Source organism: Medicago sativa, chromosome 6 (assembly GCF_051527215.1).
Source record: "Medicago sativa cultivar Bolivia chromosome 6, Bolivia_mono, whole genome shotgun sequence".
NCBI classification, from domain to species: domain Eukaryota; kingdom Viridiplantae; phylum Streptophyta; class Magnoliopsida; order Fabales; family Fabaceae; genus Medicago; species Medicago sativa.
The window spans coordinates 36,396,128-36,411,499 of NC_140754.1; the positions used below are offsets into that span (position 1 = coordinate 36,396,128).

General features: G+C 36.6%; 1 pseudogene; it reads right to left on the minus strand.

Moving 5' to 3' along the window:
- LOC146914857 (uncharacterized) overlaps nucleotides 1-14,212 on the minus strand; it is a 120,174-nt pseudogene extending 105,962 nt beyond the window's left edge.
- Nucleotides 14,213-15,372: the final 1,160 nt, after the last annotated feature.

Here is a 15,372-nt window from a genome sequence, read left to right on the forward strand (position 1 = left end):
ACCGGTGAATTAAGAAGGAAACGACGATGACGACGCTGCTGTCAAAGCTACATCTGACGCTCGTCCATCCACAATGATGAATGCAACGCTCGTCCCTCCACCTCCTCTGCACATGGAGGATGTTCCTCTACCTTCTCTGCTTCTTCTGTTCCTCTGCCTTCACTCCTTCTTCTGGTTCCTCTGCGGCAAGAAACGAATGAAATCTTGAGGAATCTGGTGAACCTGCTCTAGTAGTAAAATCATAGACTCGAATGCATGGAAGAGAATCAGAGAAAGATTCCAACAAAAGTTGATGCGAAGAACGAGGTTTCTCATAGAAAGAAACTTGTTGAAACGCCGATGGCGGTAGACGACACCTCCTCCGATCTGACAAATCGTCATACGGGCGGTGGAAGACCGACGACTTGGAAAAAGAAAATAGTAGTCACTTCCACCGCTGTACTCACCATAATAAACCTTCAAACCGTCAAATATAGAGTAGATCGTTCCCAGGACTCTCGCAGCCACAGTGCTCAGAAAATTCTTCTGCCCGCAGGACAAAGGGATACTTCATCTCCTCGACAGTGGTGGATTGCAAACTATTCTCCGTGACACTACGTGACGACATTAGCAGAAGATTAACCGCGGAACATCGGCGGAAAGGGAAAGAAATTGCATTAAAAGTCGCCACACGGATAAAGGAAGAAAGTATGAAGAAGAACATTGGGAAGATTGCCTGCCAAAACACCGAGACTCCAAGCACTCACAACACTACGAACCACATCGCCTTCGAAAGCAACCTCCGCATAAGCCGCACGAATAGGGGTGAGCTAGAAATCGTAATAACGATAGGTACGAATGACCTAGGGGTCGTATCCATGAAAAGAATAAACTGGCGGGGAAAACGCTTGAAAAGAAACTGCCCCACGAGTGCGCTAGGAAATGAGGCAAGAAATATACTCCTTTAAATTCATCTCCGGAAATCATCATCCACGAATGCCTCAACACAGAGTTCAGGGTGGCAGGCATCATGCCACCCATGCCACCGAGAAAATCTGCGAGGACGGACATGACAGGATACTGCAACTACCACTGATCCCACGAACATAACACCGACGACGGTTACTAACTCCGGGACACAATTTAGGAAATAATAAAGAAAGGAAGATTGAGTAAGTTTATCAAAAACGTGCGGATAAAGGATGATAAGTACAAAGAATCCTTATCAGGTAATGTTGTGGGCACCGACCAACCCTCAAATCTAAGACACCCTAGAACTCGCTCTCCTCCTGGGAAGCAGGAAAGGGACGGGAAAGAAGGAGTCGACGCCCATGGCAAACACGTCAAAGATAAGAAGGAAATAATGTGCGTCTTTCTAGATGCAAGAAGAGAGACGTCCAAGAGGAAGGCTTCTGAACTGGTAACGACAGATACCACGATGCCAGCCACCAAGAAAACAAAGATGGGCCCGCCTTGGGGTTTAGTGACGACGAAAAAATAAAGGGAGACCCTAACGAGACCTTTCCACTCGCCATAGCCGCTAATGTATAAGGCCACAAGGTAGAATGGTGCTTAATAGACTAAGGTAACCCCGTAGATATCTTATATTAAGACGCCTTCAAGAAGCTAGGGCTGAAGAAAAAGGATATAAGGTACTGTTACGGGACGGAAGCATCTGTCCCCAATGGAACAACCAAACGTCCACATGGATACATCAATTTGGGCGTCACTTTTGGTGATGGGACCGGAAAGTGGACCATTGAAGTCCCATTCCTAGTGGTTTTCGTTACCCCAATATATAATTGCATATTCAGGCGCCCTACACTTGTCGTGTTGGATGCCATAATATCCACAATCCACCTAATGATGAAGTACCACGACGAGAATGGGGAGGTTGTAACCATCAATCAGATTTGATCGGCACCAATAGGTGCTACGAGCTCTCTAGGAATTCGGACCCACTCCGCTCGGAAAGAATGACAGAACATGAGACATCGCTCGATGAAAAGGGCTTTCCAGATGATAATGAAGCAAGCAAGAAAAAGAGACAGACCAGGAGACAATATGATAGCTAAGTACTAATAAACTCCTGAAAGTTCAGATCATGTATTTTCAATCGGAAAAACATTTGAATAAAATCTCTGTATAAACATCTTCACACGTTAATGAAATGGGCATGCCTCCCAAAAAAATATGTTTGTTGTGTATGTGGTTGACATGACCTAATTCTCGAAGTGCGATGGGGCATAGAAAGGCGAACGATTGGTACGGCTTCTGCCTTTAAGTGGAACGAAAGCCTAAACAACCATGGCATACCAACCTGGGGGTAGCCACCTTTTAGGTAGAATGTCTCGCCCCATAAATGCTCTGTAGGGGGGGGGAAGCTAAACCTTGGCTGGTAATGTTCCCTTGGGCATCAAAAAAATCCAAACATGCGGGACCAAAGACTCAGAAGCCCCTACGACAGCATGAAACAAAATGCAAAACGCGAAGGACAAAAGAATAAAGATATCGGGTAAACACTCATGAACGCAACATGATATAAAATGGGGAACACGAAGAGGGATATAAGAATGAGCACAAAGAACTCTCCCAAACGCGGCATGAAATAAAATGTGTAACATGATGAGTGCGAGAAGAAGCCGCGCGAAGAACTCTCTTGAACACGACATGAAATAAAATGTGTGACCCAAAGAGGGAGAGAAGAAGGCGCACGAATAAAACTCTCTCAAACGCGGCATCAAAAACTTACTTTCCACACGCTCCTCCAATTTAGGAAAAGTAACAATATTGGTTAAACAGTTAATATTAACACCAAAAGACAACAACTAGTTCATACCATAAATCACATCCATGTGTTTCAAAGGAAAACAAACTAAATCCATCTTAAAATCTACATTACCAAAATTCAAAGGACAACTAAAACAAACCAAGGAAGTGGTCATCGAGCCATTGGTCGGGGTATCAATGACCATCCCTCTCAACATAGGAGACATAACTAGATTCAATTTTTTAGCAAAACCAAGAGAAATAAACGAATGTGTCGCACCAGTATCAATAATACCAATCAAAGGAGTGTTGTTAATGAAACAAATATCTCTAATCAAGTTGTGTAGTTCCGCACCCTCCTCGGAACTCAAAGCAAACACCTTCCCATCTGATCTCGCCTTCCTCGTCATCAAATACCCGTCATTAAATAGGTCCGACTATGATGCATGGATACAAGTATAGACTCAACAATTCACGACTCCATTAGTTCATGTTACATGATCACTTCATCATATAGCATAACAACACACAAATATTCAAAGCATCCTCAAATCAATACATCCATACACTATCAATACATTTCATCATCAACATTTATTCCCATCAATAATTCAACATCATCATAATATTCACATCATCATGTTCATCACACTAACATCATTTTTATCATCAATATAATATCATCATCATTTTCATCGTCAATATAACATCAATAAAACAACATCACTTCATTTAGCCAATTGCCATCTTAGACAATTCACCACTTACACTTAGTTAATCAATATTTCATTCACATATCATTAACCAGTTCAACCATTATCCATCACCTAATCGTTATCATATAACTAATTACAAGTCACTATGCTATAATTCATCAATTCACTAAGTTCGTCTATTTTTCATATTCACAAAGTACATCGATCTATTTTCGATATTCACATAAGCTAAGTTGCATGTTCACATATCTCCTCATTAACTACGCATACATACTCATTATTTATAACTCACATACATTTCATTATACAATCGCAGTTTACTTCTCTTAAAGCATTTCATCCACTCGATTATCATCCAACATATATTACCTTTAAACATGTCTCACTACTTTGTTTTTATCATGAAAAACCTCTTTTGATTGATAGAAATAAGTCCTACACATCCTATCAAGTTTGAAATCATTTGGAGTGAAGAAAAATGCATTTTTACGGTTTAAGACAGGGTGTGATCGATTACGCTTTACGCAGTAAAAAAAAGGTTCTAGGCAACAGGGACATGATGTAATGGATTACACATCTAGTGTAATCGATTACATCAGCACAATTTTGCAAAATAAAAAAAAACAGTTTTTCAGCTTTCTACAACACGACTTTTGTCAAATAATCACTTCTAAAGCCCTTAAATCAACCACAACACATTCCAATCTTTCAAAAACATTTCCCTAATTCATCCACAACATTATAAACACTTAACACACTATTTCAAAAAAAAAACACTTAACACACACCAAAACATCAATTTCACATTCCAAAATCATAATTCTTCAACCATTTTTGCAAAAACTCAAGAAGACCACATAATCACTATTCAACTATGAACTTATCGATTAAAACTCAAAGAAATAGAACTTACACATATCCAATATCATAGCAATAAGATATAATTCAAATTCAACATCATTCATCACCAATTTCATGAATTTCATTCAATTAAGCTAAAAGCTCATAAACACCAACTTATTATAATTAAACATAGCTTCTCATGCAACAACAACAATATTTCACAACTTTTCACATACTCATATAATCATATTAATTGGAGCACGAAATTAAACTTAATTCAACAACAATTCATGAAAGCATAATCAAACACATAACCCACAACCACACAATTGTTCATAAGTTTCATATGGTGAAAAGAACTTTCCCTCTTACGTCTTACTCCAATAAGCTAGCCTCCTAAGTTTTAATCTACCTCTTCTCTTTGACTCTTCAAGCTTTCTCATTTTCCCCCTTTAGAACCATTTTCTCTTCTCTCTTGCTCTATTATCTCTCTTTTCCTATATTGCAAAACTTATCAAATGATTTCTTAACCCTAAATTGTGAAGACTATCACTCTTATATATCCATATCAATTGGGCTTGGTTCATTTACTCTTATTGGGCTTAAACAATAATCTTGCTCATAAAAATATCACTACATATTTACTTCACTTAAACCCCCTTTTTACTTACATATTTCTATTCTCTTAATTCCTCAAAGTTACTACTAACTTCACTAAATTATCATCCATTTTCAAATTATTAAAATGCACTTCTCTCTCAAATTACCAAAACACCCTTAACTCATCAATCTCGTATAAAAACCAACTAACCCAACAATTCACACATCAAATAAACAAATAAATAATAAACAATTAAAATAATAATATCCTAAAAATCAGGATGTTACACACTACACTACACCTCTTACTCCATCCCAGATGAAACTTACAAATCACTACAAGTATTTTGGTTTTTATTGGGGGAAATAAACCCTCAGTAATGTAAAATATCCCTCAGTAATACACATTAGTGGTGGATTCTAAATCCATAGGTATTACTGGCGGATTTGAAAGGGTATTGGCGAATTCTTTATTTTGTCAGAGCATTGCTGATATATTTTATCCGTCAATAATACAATGGCGTGTGCAACTATCTCGTACCATCATTATTGACGGATCAGATTCGACAGTAATGCTAGGGAGATTCGTCAATGACTTTACTGGGGGATTTATCCCTCAGTGACGTCAGTATTATGGAGGGTTTATTCTGACAATAATGTTATTGAGGGCTTTTTCTTTGTTACTGAAGGCTCATTCCATCAATAATTATTGAGGGTTTAAATTCTTTAGTAATGCAATTTTGAATATGTCAGAAATATGGAGACTGAATTTGTCAGAAATATGGAAAATTCTTGTTGTGAATATTTATCACCTATAACTTTTTGAAGCTATTGAGTATATTGACTAAATTTTTTAGATTAATTATTACATTATGAACACATGAGAACTTTATATTTGAAGTGTATTCAACCAATATATGTGCTTCACATATTTCAGACTTGCCAATGAATTTCATTTCGAAGTTTTTCTTATTTTTTTTATACAAACTTATCTTTATTCGATCAAATTTCAAGCCTACGAAACTCTCAAATATCCTAAGATGTATATCCATCTTAAGTTCTTACAAAGAAGCGCAAATACTTCAATTACTTTGATAGTCTAAAGCATAGAAGTACTAATTACAGAAAACAAATAACCATATAATTCACAAGTATTTGCAGTTCTTTCCGATTGTATCTATAGCATTGCCACGGATTTTCATGCAGTACAAAGCTCAAATCTAAGATGGAAATCATTGAAAGCTTTCAGGTTATCTCTTCCGCTGCACAATCGTTCATATTGCATCTTGGCAAGCACAAATTTCGCCGAGAGCGAGCATTTTCAGCAATGAAGGTGAAAACTCTTTAAGTCTCTAGTACTTTATTAAAATTATTTGAGCTAAGTTAGGATAGCTCGAGCTTAGCCCAAAACAAGGGGTCACGACTAAATGTCATAGGACAAATATCATAAGACAAATTTTCGATGACATTATCAATAGTTGATCTTCATGTTTCAACGTTTCCTGCATGTAAATTAACTATCATATTTAATAGTTTACAAGATAATGACATCACATAAAAGATAGTAAATCAATTTATTTATCAAAGAAAGTATGGAGTACGAATCGAATCACTCCATGATTTGAATTGATTTTTTTGTTTAAGGCATTCATATAGCATAAACAATTCTATAACAAATTTAGCATATATTATAGTAAATCAATTTATTTATCAAAGAAAGTATGGAGTACGAATCGAATCACTCCATGATTTGAATTGATTTTTTTGTTTAAGGCATTCATATAGCATAAACAATTCTATAACAAATTTAGCATATATTAATTTATCACAATTCATATATGTCAATTTTTAGCCATATATTACAAAATCTCATGTTCGATTATTATATGTTTGCTCATTTTCATTGTCTAATTCTTAGATCTTTAAATGATAAAAAATATCATGTAGCTTCAAGTGATGTAACTGCCACAACTTTCACATGATCATAATTCATGGGAGGGGTTGCAAATATTTGTTGAAAAATTTCCATAATAATATTATATGATTTAGACACTTTTGAGTCAAACATATTAAGGAGTATGATCTTGATTGAATAATCTTCATCTTCAACAATGCAGATGTGTAATTGAAGAACATTCATTTGCAATAACATTGAAGAAACCATAAATATTTATTATTGTTCAACTTTAAGAAAAATTAGGCACACGTTCTATATGCAGTCAAGATATCTAAAAATTCATAGAGTCATATATATGTTCGATCATAACATAAATTCTAGAAATTCAGCTTAAAAAAATGAATCTAAAACACAATATCAGAATACACACTCTCCGGTCTAAATCAGGTCAACAAAATTATGAATTTGATAGAAAAATATATATAGTACTTATTAGTCGAAATATACACCTTTTCAATTTCTCCTGTTTTCAAATTACTTTCAAAAAAGATGATTATAAACATGATAAATAACATCAAAAAATTAATTATATCAAATATTACTTATAGAAATAAAATTCAATAATTCAAAATAAAATTCATTACCTTTTCCCCATATTTAATCAAAGAAATCACACTCGTCAGAGATTTATTTTGGACATGGCAAAAACTAAAAATGTAGCAGCAAATCATAATTGACAAGACGTTGAAGTCTAAGACAAAGTCATTGATTTGAATTCCATCAAGCAGGAAAGGATAGTCCATTGACTTGGTTTGTTTCCTTCGGTTTATCTGGTATATAAAAAAACACAAGATTAAAGAAAAGAAAAGAAACTAACAACAATATATATACACTCACATATATATCAATTAATATGAAGAAAAAGAAGATAAAAGTCCTTATATTGAACACACATATAATTTATTTGATTAAAATGAGATCACAAAGGTTGTATCACCTCTTACATATCAAAACCACTTCAAATATATGGAGAGACAGAGGGAGGGAGGGAGGGAGAGAGAGAGGTGCCGATTGGTCGTATTGTAAAAGTGAACCTAAAAACACATTTATAAAGAACTAACATGAGGAGTTATTAGTTTAATTAGGTTATGTTTCATTTATGGGATTCACGAAACCAAGAAGTACAATGGATATATAGGCTACTTCATTACATCTTGTTTGGACGAGGCCCATCTTTTTAATGACCTGTCGTTTCTTATTTGACTATTACTTTTTCTATGATATTAATTTCTAACGCGCCCCATAACTTTTACAAAAATTCTCATGGGATTTCATATTATAAAATCTAAACACAGTTTGGATGTTTTCGGATTATATAATATGAAATATACTTATATATAATTAACAATTAGATTTCTCCCATTTCAGCAGTTTTGAATGCTTGTTTTAAAAACAATCGAAAAAACAAAGTCAAAAATGATAAAATCTATTAAATAAAATCATAAAAATAAAAAATACCACCAAAAAATTTTAAAAATCAAATAAAACTAATGCAATTTTTTTCGGAATTTTCTAAGAATACGAATAACGTGAAAAAAAATGAAAAATGGGTCTAAACAATGGAAATTTGGATTTTGAGGGCAGAGTCCTGTAAGAAGTCTCTTCTATGGGAGTTTTGATCCTTGATTTTTTTATGATTTTCTGAGGAAGTTTCAGAGCAATCTGATCAAGTAGCCCAAAAATCGGATATTCGACTGAGAACATCTAACAATGATCGAAAACAGAAGGATGGAAGTTAGGAAGATTAATATGATCCTTAAACTAGTTATCCATGTTACAAACAGACCTGTAATTTGTGTTGATACAATTCTGATTATATAATCCGAATTGTTTTTACCCTGAAAAGGTGTGGTTAGAGCATCCACAATGGTAGTTCCCTAACAAGGACTCCTTAAATGGACCTCACGTGACATCACTTATTTATAATTTTTTAATAAAAGTACCTATTAAGGACTCAATGACTCCAATGGCAATACACTAATAAGGACTCCAATGAAAAGTACTTAAATATGTCCCACTATCTTTACATATTAAACAAAAATAATTTATCTATTACTCATTTTTACAAGTGAGATCAAGTAGTACACATTTTATTACTTCTTTATGCAAGTGGGACCAAATAGTACACATTTTATTACTTCTTTATGCAAGTGGGACCAAATAGTACACATTTTATTACTTTTTTAAATGTGGGACCCGTTAGTTACTCAGAAGAGATAGGGTCCTTATATAGTTGCTCGTTCCTTAACAGGGACTCAATTTTTCTTCCTCCAATGGAGGGTCCTTAACGGGGAGTGGTCCTTGTTAAGTAAGGACCCCCCATTGGAGATGCTCTTAGACGATGTTTGAATTCTATAATTCGAAAAAAGCAAGGAACATGCCCTATTTTTTTGAGGTATTCGGATTATAAAGTCGGAGTTGGTGAAATACTCATTTTTTTAACCCCATAATAAAGGAAAGACTCAATTCGAATTATAAAATCCTAAAATCACATGGGCATTTTTGTAAAAAATAGGGCGCATATGAAATGAGTAGGGTGAGAAAAGTAATAGTCTTTTTTATTTAGGTAGAGTAGGCAACAATTCTTCCATGTTGTTGGCTAAATAAGCTCTCTTAGATATACAAATAATAATTGGATTTAGAATAATTTGTTTTTCATTGATGAATTAAGTTGGATTTAGAATAAGGGGCTAAGCACGGTCGCTTTTTCTTTATGAAATTTGATTTTATTGAAAATACGAGACTCATTTCATTTATTCAAGAGTTCATGGTTGAAATTAAAGAGATAAAAAAACATAAGTGTATACAAAATACTCGGTCGAAAAAAAAAGTGTATACAAAATATAAATTGTTTCAAATATTATAACTAACTGGTAAAAGACTCATGTATTCACACACGTCTGTCATTTGTAGGTGATATATATATATATATATATATATATATATATATATATATATATATATATATATATATATATATATATATATATATATAAGATCGATATCATAAAATAAAGAAAATCCATTAGTAATTTTAAAATACAAACAACGTATTTCTATAAAATATTTGTTTTACATGGTAAAATCTGTTAAATAATTTCACCACGCCTTTGTAAATTTGTGCTTATATTTTCGTAAATAAGTTGTTATGTCATAATATGATAAAATTTTGAAAACGTATGAATATTTTGAAAATATCACCATTAATGGAGTACTTGCGTCCAGATAGGAACTCCTGTGTCTGTTTGTCTGGGTTTTTTACTGCACTTAATGGGGTTTGTTGGTTGAGATGAAAATTGTTGATATTGACATGGATAAGGTGATATATGATATGCGTAATTTTCAAAGTATGAGTTGTTTTGTGGAGTTGAGATAAAAGGAGAATTTGAAAATTTATGTTATTTTGTGGATTTGGGATAAAAGGAGAATTTTAAAATTTGGGTTATGGTGTAGATACTAGATTTGACATAATAGGTGCATTTACAAAGTATGAATTCTTTTGTTTTTTTTTTGAACAAATCAAAATGGAATATATTGCTCAAAAGAGAGGTGGTTCACCCCGCACAAGGTGTGCTAAAGTGATGAAACACCCAAAGTCTGATACAAACTACGGGCACCTAACAACAATGCCCGCACCAAAGGAAAAAAAAATTAAAAATTACATGATACCCATACAAAATAGTGGGTATCTCCACCAGTCATGAAAACCAAAAGAAATAGTAACAACATTTGAAGAAAGCCATAAGAAGGAGTTTAGCTTCACTCTTTCAACAATGCTGAGAGGATCGCTAACCGTACTTTTGAATACACTGTTATTTCTCTCCTTCCAGATTGCCCAAATACAAGCCAACCAAATAACCTTCAAGTAGACATGAGATGCTCGCGGCAAACCTGCCAAATTAATAAACTGAACGAAATGTTGTTTTACCGAACCATGAAACACACAAGGGATACCTAGCCAATGACACACTAGGTACCAAACTTTCCCAAAGACAGTACACCCAATGAAAAGATGATCCACCGTCTCAGGTACACCACACCCCCCAACACATAGAATGTCAGCAGTCGGTAACACTTGACGACGCACCAAATTTGCTCTAGTAGGAACTCTATCTTGGAGAAGGCGCCAAGCAAACACAGACACCTTGGTAGGAACACATTTGTGCCACACATCAAGCCCGGCGCCGGTAGATACTTGAACCGCCGAATTAGTTAAGAAACAATAAGTCCCCTTAACCGTATAGCCATGGATTGGGTCGAGTAACCACCGCCACTGATCCTGGATATTATCCTGCAAAACAATATTATTTAACAGAGTAACACACTCCCTCACACCATCCTCCTCCCAAGCCAATAAACGACGCCTCCACACCCAACCACATCCTCCCTCCTCCCACCCTGCTCTCGCCATATCCTCCACCGTACACTCCTTATGAACAGCTAACTCGTAAAGGCGGCTAAACTGAATTTTTAAAGGAACTCCACCTAACCAGTTATCTGTCCAAAAGAAAGTATTCCTACCGTTACCTATCACCCGCCTAATGTTGTCATCAAACCACCTTCCAACCTCTAACCCACTTCCTTCCCTTACATTACAAATCATTCTCCACCACCTAGATGAATGTCGTCCCCCCTCCTGTAACCGACCTCCAACTTCCCCATACCGTGCCTTTAAGACACGATACCACAACCCATCCTTGTCCAGCAACATCCTCCAGCACCACTTACCTAATAAAGAAAAATTAAATTCCCCTAACCTCCGAACCCCCAAACCACCTCTAATCATAGGTAAACATACAGAATCCCATTTAATCCAAGCAATTTTTTTAGAGACCTCACACCCACCCCAAAAATTTTTTTTAAAAATAGATTCGATAGAGGAGATTATACCTGTAGGTGCCTTGAAGAAGGAAAGAAAGTAAACCGGAAGAGAAGACAGGACAGACTTCAAAAGAACCAGACGACCACCAGAAGATAGATATTTATTGTTCCATGACGACAATCTAGCAGTAATACGATCCAGCACAGGTTTCCAAAAACAAAGTTTCCTATCATCACCTCCAATAGGTAACCCCAGATACACAAAAGGCAATAAACCATTTTTACAATTCAACACTGCAGCCGCTTCTGATAACCATGTTGTGGAAATGTTTACACCCGTCAGCATACTTTTATTAAAATTTACCTTCAACCCCGAAACCTCCTCAAGAAGAAGCAAAACAGCCCTAATCGTGCGGACATTCAACCAACTTTTTCCACCAATAATAAGAGTATCATCCGCAAACTGAAGATGAGACAACCTAACCTCCCCTTGAGATCCTACACCATACGGCTGAAAAATATTATTAGACACAGAAGCCTTCATCAGAACGTCAAAACCCTCCGCCGCCAATAAGAATAAAAATGGCGAAAGAGGATCCCCTTGGCGAAGTCCCCTCTGAATAGGAAACTCCTCCGTCGGACACCCGTTAACAAGGACCGCAGCTGTAGCTGTTCCAATACATTCCATAATCCATTTTCTCCAAAGAGTTGGAAAATTCATACTCAACATCACCGAATTTAAGTAATTGAGATCGACAGAGTCATAGGCCTTCTGAAAATCAACTTTAAATAACAGTAACTCTTTATTCATGCGTTTAGCTTCATCGACAACTTCATTCGCAATGAGAATACCATCAAGAATTTGTTTACCTCGGACGAAAGCTGACTGAGCATCCGACACCACAGAATCCAAGACAAGACGAAGGCGGTTTGCAAGGACCTTTGCCAACACTTTATACATACTGCCAACAAGAGAAATTGGGCGAAAATCAGCTAGCCTTTGAGGACTATCCACCTTCGGTATCAAAGCAATGAACGTCGAATTTACACCCTTTGTTAATTTCCCATTTCGATGGAATTCCACAAAAAACCTCAAAAAATCATCTTTAAGTTCATGCCAAAAATCTTTGATGAACCCCAAATTAATACCATCAGGTCCGGGGCTCTTAAAACTATCACAATCCCAAACCGCCTGTTTCACCTCATCCAACGTAAAAGGACGCACCAAATTACCTGCTTGTGCACCAGATAATTTACGAAAGTTTAAACCTTCAACACCTGGTCTCACCGCATCTTGACTACGGAAAAGGCTTGCAAAATGATTGTAAACAGCTGTCCGAACATTCTGAACCCCTTCCACCGGCACACCGTCAACATGAATCACATGCAAAGAATTCCTACGTTGTCGTCTAGACATCACATTATGAAAGAATTTAGAATTTGCATCTCCCTCCCTTACCCAATTCAATCTCGCCTTCTGCCAGTTCATACTAGTATGCACTCGTGACAAGGAGTGTAACTCAACAGACAAATCTCGAAGCTCCTTCGCTTCTTCCTCCAACAGCTCGCATTCCTCCCCTTTAGTGTCAAGGAGAGAAATTCTATTCTTTACGTCCAAAATCTTGCCATCAATATTCTTGGAATGTTTTTGATGCCACTCCTTAAGACATAATTTAATCATTTTGAGCTTCATTTTCAGGACATGTCCGCCCCATCCTTCCAAATTAAAAGAATTCAATTTTTCGCGAACAAACTCACCGTAACCAACATATTCAGACCAACACTTCATCAAACGCAAAGGTCGAGGACCCCAGTTTGACTCATCAACAAATAAAACAAGAGGAACATGATCGGAAAGGCCCCGCTGATGTGCAACCTGGATACAGTTTGGCCAAGATTCACTCCACTTCGCAGACACCAGAAATCTATCAATCCTGCTCATCGAAATACCGTCACCACGATACCAAGTGAATAAACGACCACAAATCGGTAAATCTATCAAGAAACAACCATCAATAAAATTATTAAAGTAATCTGCATCCAGCTGTCTGAAAAACATGTTTCTACCTCTCCTTTCCTCCGCCATTCTAACAGAGTTAAAATCCCCACAGACACAAATATTCGCTTCACCAAAATTAATAATAAAATGAGACAACCGTACCCATAAATCTTGTTTAGCTTCTGTGTCACAAGGTGCATAAACATTTACAATAATAAAATCTTGGCCTGTGAGCAAAACCTTCCCTTTAATAATTAAAACATGTCTGAAACTCATGGTACACCAAACCTCCACCACGGATGAGTCCCACAAAGTTAACAAACCTCCTGAGGCCCCGACAGAAGCTTGATAAGAATACCCACAAAGATCGCTACCCCACACAGATTTAACAGTAAAACTATCCACCAAATTCAACTTAGTTTCTTGTAAACAAACCACATACGGATGATTATCTTGAACAAAACGCCGCACTTCTGCTCTTTTCTCAAAACCACCCAAACCCCTTACATTATAAGAAGTAATCTTCATTGCCACCTCTCTCCACCCCCACCCTCAACCACTCTACCGATCCCCTACAGCCCTTCCCTAACACTCCCGCCACCCACCTCCTTTCCTACCACCACCAAACTCCCTTGCTCCGCCCTCAACTCTCTCCTACCCTCCTTTGTCAACAAATTGAAACTATTATTTTTGTCGCCATTAAAACAAACACCCATCGTCTTACCCAACTCCCTCACATCCTCCGCCACCGACTCCTTTTTATCATGAAGAACCACATAATGCTCCCAATCTTTAGAAACCGAAACATTAGACATGTTGGTAGGAGCTGAATTTGATGAGTGCGTTGCTAAAGAATCCTTGGACCGAGACCTTCTCTTGCCGTCACGTTTCTTCATAATTTTCAATATTTCCTTTCTATCATGTGAAGGTAGTCGCGCTATCCTTTTGATAAATCCAGCTGAATGTTTAAGTGTGACCCCCACTTGTTTCTTCTTTTTAATATTCGACTTTGATGAAGTAGTAGAAGACTTTGGCCCATCTTTGCCTTCCTGGACAGAACTTGCCCCAAAAACAAAAGCACAATTCTGTTTACTATCAAAATCCTCTGCTGAAGCCGAATGTAATGTTACTGGATCATGATTAAAAATCTGCACAACTGGCTGCTCTTTCTGCTGTCCCAAGAGAGCCTGACTATCTTTTAAAGACATACAATCCTCAACGTGACCACTACCAGCATGCTGGTCCTTGCCTTTCTGCCAATCATCATTCAAATCATCCACCAAAGCCTCAATGTCGTCATTAAAATTGTCCACATTAACATCATCATGAATATTATTAGGTAACTCTTCTTGCGGTGACTCCACTTCCTCTTCCGACAAAAAAGCATCCTCCCCTAGATTAAACCCCCACTCCTCCACCAACTTTAGAACATGATTAATGCCATCAATAACAATCTCAGAAGAAGAATTAATAACCTCTAATTGCGTTGTCGATATAAGAACACGAGCATAATCCAACCGCCCCCTATCCACCGTACAACCATCCGATCGAATAAATCTTCCACACTGAGACACACATAATTTGAAAAACACATCGTTCCAAGCATGCACTGGAGTGCCATAAATCCTTACCCAAGCCCCCCTTTCATAATTCATGTCAACTGTCGACCATTTATGTAAGTCCGTAAA